A 6,232-nucleotide genomic window follows, 5' to 3' on the forward strand; every position below is an offset into this window, starting at 1 on the left:
TTTTTTTTTTTCTTTTTGAGAGAGGGTCTCACTATGTAGTTCAGCTGAACTTAAGCTCACTTTGTAGCCCAGGCTGGTCTCAAACTTGCAACAGTCCTCCTGCCTCAGCCTCACTAGTGCGGGGATTACAGGCCTGTGTCACCATACCTGGCTGCTATGTAGTTTAGACTGGCTTTTTTTGTTTTGGTTTAGTTTTTGTTGTTTTTGAGACAAGGTCTCACTAGGTAGTGCAGGCTGTCCTTGAACTCACTTATGTAGTCCAGGTTGGCCTCGAACTCATGGCTATCCTCCTGCCTCAGCCTCCTGAGTGTATGCACCACTAGGGTATGCATCACTACACCTGGATGTAACCATGCTACTTTGAATTGTTACTCTCAAATTTTCTCTGTTTATGCTCTTGGGCCCAGTGTTTTGGGAATACACACATTAACGTGTTGATGCATGTGTGGGTATATGTACCAGGGATGGAGCCGGGGGGTTTGCATGTTAGCGAAGCACTTTACCTTGAGCTACATCCCAAGGCCTGGATTCCATCTCTGAAATGCTTTGCTTTCCTTGGGGGTTAGAGTGGTCAAGAAGCCATGTTAGAAATATGTGAGCCAGCTGGGCGTGGTGGCGCACGCCTATAATCCCAGCACTCAGAGGCTGAGGCTGGAGGATCCTTACGAGTTCGAGACCAGCCTGGGGTACAAAGTGAGCTGAAGGCCAGCCTGAACTGCATAGTGAGACCCTCTCTCAAAAACACCAAAAAAAGGGGCTAGGGATTTAGCTCAGCAGCACAGCGCCTGCCTGGCAAGCACAAGGTCATGAGTTCGATTCCCGGTACTGGAAAAAAAATTTAAAAACCAAAAAAAATGCAAAAAACAAAAAGACCAAAAAGAAAAAAAAAAAGAAATATGTGAGCCAGATACTTAAAATTTTCCTGAGTTGCAGCCAGGAGTTTAGCTCAGTGGCACAGTGCCTGCCTGGCAGGCATGAAGTCCCAAGTTTGATTCCTAGCAGCACCCCCTAAAAAAATTCTGAGTCTTAAAAATAAATAAATTCTGAGTCTTTAAAAAAAGAGAGAAAAAGTTTAAAAATCCTTTTATCCTGGGGACCCACTGTGAACATCCTCTTAGCAATCTCTGTACATACGTTCACAGAGGGATAAATATAGTCCTGACGTAAAAGGTCTCAGTATCCTTGTTCTATAACCTACTAACATCCACTCAGATCTCAGATATTTTTTCAAGTCAGTCAACATGAGGTGTATCACCCATGTACTCTGCTCAGTTTATAAGCCATAATTAGAATGGCTGGGGATGTAGCTCAGTGGGAGAATGCTTGCCTAGCATGCTTGAGGGCCCGGTTTCAAACCCCAGTACAGGAGGGGACAGAGAGAGACAGAAAGAAAAAATAGCAATAAAAACCAAATGGAAACTGGGTGTGGCGGTGCATACCTATAACTTGGGAGGCTGAAGCAGGAGGATCACTGTGAGTTTGAAGTCAGTGTGCGCTACATAGTTTGAATCCAGCCTGAACTACATACGAGACCCTGTCCCAAACCCCCAGCAAAAAAAATCCAAGCAGAGGTACAGTGGCACATGCCTGTAATCCTAGCATCAAGGGATACTGAGGCAGGAGGGACACAATTTCAAGTCCCACCCAGGCAATTTAGAGAGATTCTGTCTCAAAATAAAAGAGGGCTGGTAAAGGGTGTAGCGGTAGAGCAACCCTGCCTTTGATCCTTTGTACTGAACACAAAGCACAATTAGTTGGTAACTAGATTATTTCTAGTTCTTTTTTATTTTAATAATTATTAGCATTCTTTGTTTTTTGAGAGTGGATCTCACTATGTTGCCCAGCCTGGCCTTGAACCACTGAGCTCAAGTGATCCCCCTGCCTCAGCCTCCAGGGTAGCTGGGACAGTAAAAGTACACCTCACGCTGGCTGTGCCCAGCTTCTAAGATCCTTTTCAGGTGAGGCAAGCGCTCTGCCCAGCCCCTAACACTCGGAACTATACTTCTCATCCTGCCTCCTTAGGGCAAAGGCCTGGCTGCGGCAGGCACGGTGCTGCGTACCTGTCATTTCAGCACTTCGCACCGTGAGTTTGAGGTCAGTGTCAAAGAAGACATACATAAGAAGACCCTGTCTCGATAAAAAGCAAAACAAAGTAAAGTTGGAACAAGGCTGTGGAGGCTCTGGGCTGCCTATTGCAGTAGCTTTGGCTATTCAGTAGTTCAAGAGATGGGAAGATACTAAAATTTTTGGAAAAGCCTTGACATGGTTTGCAAAGCTAATTCTAACCATGTGTGTAAGATGAGCAGGAGGGTGGGGAACTGATCCGGCCTAACAGGCCGGCAGTCTCCCAAGCATGCAGAGGTGAAACAGCTGGAACCAGATGCGAGGAGGGGAGGGGAGGGAGGACTCGCCTCTTTCCGGCCACCCTGTAGTCCTTTGAAACAAGGCAGGCAGAGGAGGCCATGCTCCCAGCAGCCATGGGGTCTCTAACACAGTTTTTGTTTTTGTTCTTTTTCTTTGAGGGAGGCCCTCAGTATGTAGTCCAGGCTGGGCTTGAACTCACGATGTAGTCCAGGCTGGCCTTGAATTTGTGGTGGTCCTCCTGCCTCGGACTCCTGAGTGCTGGGATGATAAGTGTGTGCTACCACACCTGGCCAAAAGCTTCATTTTTAAATTTAACTTCTTGACTCAGTGCTTGTGCCTTAAACACTTTCACAGTGTGTCCTGCCCCTCAGTAAGGAAGGGACTCTAGTCTTGTCCCGAACTCAGTACGTGCACTTGCAACCACTGCGGGCTCTGCTGATGTGACTCACCGTAGACAATCGCGCAAGAACTTGCAGTCTCACAGCACGAAGACCTCGCAGGCTGCCTGGGCAAACAGCACGCACCGATTTTGGTGCTTTCCTGCCCCTCTTGGTGTAAAGGCAAACAATTCTGATACCAGGGCCTCCCAAGAGCTTGCTGCTGTCAGAGGCTGTACTGGAGGAGAGCCATTTGGGGCGACCTTGGGCCAACTCAAAGAACTGTTCCCGCAACTCCTCGGATGGCAGCCAATTGTAGATGGAATCAAGTTTAACCTTTTACATTTATTTATTTATTAGCTTGTTTTGAGACAGGGTCCTGCTATGTAGTTTGGGCTGGCCTTGAACTCACTATGTAGCCCAGGGCGGCTTTGAACTCATGGCTGTCCTCCTGCCTCAGCCTCCCCAGTGCTAGGATTATAGGTGTGTACCACCACACCAGGCAGAGTTTAACTATTTTTAAGCTTACAGTTCTGTGCATTAAGTAGGTTCATAAGGTTGTATAACCAACACACTCACTTCCAGAACTTTCTTATCCCAGTTGGAAACTGAATCTATGAAACAATAATTCCCTCTTCCTCCCTCCTCCTGACCCCCGGTAACTACTGTCTTGCAGGGACCTCAGCTAAGTGGAACCACATTGATCCCTCTGTATCTGGCTTGTTTCCCTTTGCATAACGTCCCCTGGGTTCATCCAGGCGCTGTGTTCAATCTGTGCTGCTGCTTGCCAGCTCTGACACTGCAGAATGTCACCTGCAGTGACGTATAGTCCCTTTGCCAGCATGACTCTTCCAGGTCAGCTCCTTTGTGGCAGGGAAAATGCTGCAAGTGCCAGCTTTGGAACTTTGCAAGGAACGCAGGGTGGGAGTTGGGGGTGGGAGACTCTCCCAGGGAAAGCTGGCATGTGATAATCCATGGTTGGGCTTTTGAGCAACGTGAGCCGGTACTGGGACCACCCAGACACGTGCTGGAGTTTGGCGTGGCACGTCAAGCCTTGGGAGGGGGGCGCTGCTGGAACTAGAATCTGCAGCTTCGAATCCAGCTGGACCCACGGGGTGGGGGTGGGGGATATGTGACCAGGAAACATTGACTGGTTCCAGAGCTGCCACACTGTCCTGTGCTTTTTTATTTTTTTTTCCCTGAATTTCTCTTAGAAGACAAAGAAGGTCATTATCCGTTTCCTCTTCTTGTTCCCACACCTACTAGAGTTTTAAGCATTTGCTGAAGTTGGTGGGAGGGAAGGAGCCAGACAATGAAACAGGCGAAGAACAGCTTCTTAGATGTCTCCTTTCCAGCTCCAAGTGCAGAAGGGGACGGTGAGTGGGAGGCCGAGAGGGCTGCGGCTGCAGTTTCTTGGCCATGGCTCAGATCACATAAAGGATCAACAAATAAGATTTTCCTTTCTGATTCAAAACAGACCTCTCTCTTAGGTCTCCAATTTGTTTTGGATCTGGCAAGAGCAGCAAAACCCCTATTTCACCACCGGGCTATGGTGACTGACAAGAAAAGCCCACAGCCCTGACCCATTTTCTGCTGAAGCCAAAGGTCTAGGACATTTTGGAGAGCTACGATTGTGTGAGCCATTTTGTACCTGGGGCTGAATATCCGTTTAACAATTTCGCTGCTGCTGGCTGGAGAAAAGGCCATCAGCTGTTTCCAGAAACGCACTCTCCCAGGAGGAGCCGCCCGGCCCTGTTTTCTCTGCATAGAAGATTGCAGGAAATGCCTCTCAGCTCCTACGTTTTTCCTCTACATGCTCTGTAAGCTGCTATTGGGGTGTGGCCCCTCCTTTTCTTTCTCTCCACTCCACTGGAGAGGAAATGGGGGAGTTTTTCCTATCTTTGCTAGAGCCAATGCAGCTTAGAAATCAGGTTGCAGATCCCAGGCCTCGGAAGAAGCCACACTGCAGAGGACCAGAAGTCCAGGGCTGGGCCAGGGCCCAAGTGTTGGTGCAATGCCCAGGGCCTTTAATTCCCTTAAAGAGGGCTGCTTGGTAACCAGCAGGCTGAGGCCTCCGCGAGCTGCAGCGCTCCCACACTGCACAGGAATGAGCTGGGTGTTACTCCCAATGGCGTCGGCCCAGCTGTCGCCCAAATGGGGGTAGGGAAAGGGTTTCCTAACGAGGAGGGCTCCTGGTTACGGGGTTTAGAGCCGGGCCCTCGGACTGCTAGGGTTGTAAGGAACAGAAACGGCAGGAGTCTTAGTTTTCTCTAGGACCCACCAGCAGCATCACAATGCCTCCCCTTCCTGCTGGAAGGTAGTACTGTAACTTCGTGGATTCACACCCTAGCCTCTCTGATTGCTACCCATCTAACCCCCACCGAGAGACGGGCCTCTGTGAGTGTGCTCATTCGGAACATGGGGACATCCTGTCTACTTAGTGAAAGGACTGCAAAGGGGTAACGCACACGAAATGGTGCCAGGTACACACGGAAAGTCCAATTAATCACGGGGAAAGGAAACTTCAGGTCTTGTCCATGAAATATCGTTAATGCAACCTCTTCCACTGGCGACCAATGGGAACGCTTCTGCTGTCGGAATGAGAAACTATTAATTCTCCAAATCCTGTAATGGCAGATTTATGCCCCAAATTAGTCGCCTTTGTTTTTCCTGATCCAAATTTGGCCCTTTTTTCTTATCACCTCCTCAAACTGGTAGCCCCAAACGGTCATTTTCTTGGACGCAGCCGAGCAGGTTGACCCGAGTCCCCAGCGCCACCAGCCTCCTCTTGGGAGGGTGGGCAGGAAGAGCAGCCTTCGGCTGATCTCAGCCTTAGAGCCGGGGCGTTTTTCCGGGCGGGGCGCGCAGCATCCCGAGGAGGACTGCAGAGTTGGCCCTTGCCCCGCCCTCCGCCGCAGTCTTGGAAGGGCTCCCAGGGACGGAAGGGTGCGGTGCAGATTCTCTGCTGGGCTGGGCGGGGCGGCATTGGAGGACTCAAACTGCTGGGCGGGAGGGGGAGGTGCACCGGCAGGGCGGCGGCCGCGACTCCACTGCACCATCCCCTCCCTTCGCTAGCGCACGCCCCAGTTCCTCTCACAGGCTGGTTTCCACCCCCGCACCGCCCCTTCGGATGCTTCCGGGACCGCTCGGCCCTTTCCGTCGGGCGGCCCCGCGGAAGCTCCGCCCCCTCCGCTCCGCCTGCGCGCTCCCGGCCCCTAGCACCTCCCCCGGACGCTTCCCCCCCACGGTCGCGCTCGCCAGCCGCGGGAGCGCGCAGGGCCGCCTATAAAAGAGGTGGGGCGCGCGCGTCGTCGCCTATATCCGCTGCGGAGCGGACGGCACGGGGCGGAGGCCGCGGAGTCGCGTCGGTTCCTCAGCCCCCTCAGCACCTCTCAGCCCGACGCACCCACGGCCTTCGCCTTCCAGGAGCCGGTGAGGGGGACGGCGGGCGAGCTGGGGCGGCCGACCCCCGGGCGGGACCCGGGTAGACC

The 6,232-nt window shown here is 51.8% G+C and overlaps 1 protein-coding gene across 8 annotated transcripts in view; it reads left to right on the forward strand.

Moving 5' to 3' along the window:
• Positions 1–6,038: 6,038 nt before the first annotated feature.
• Positions 6,039–6,232, forward strand: part of Sptan1 (spectrin, alpha, non-erythrocytic 1) — a gene marked incomplete in the record, with an annotated part of 59,990 nt that continues 59,796 nt past the window's right edge. For all 8 annotated transcript variants that reach the window (XM_005413564.2, XM_005413568.2, XM_013509404.1 and 5 more), the window contains 1 exon segment: positions 6,039–6,173.

The sequence above is a fragment of the Chinchilla lanigera genome, unplaced genomic scaffold, assembly GCF_000276665.1.
Source record: "Chinchilla lanigera isolate Chin_1 unplaced genomic scaffold, ChiLan1.0 scaffold00169, whole genome shotgun sequence".
NCBI lineage: Eukaryota > Metazoa > Chordata > Mammalia > Rodentia > Chinchillidae > Chinchilla > Chinchilla lanigera.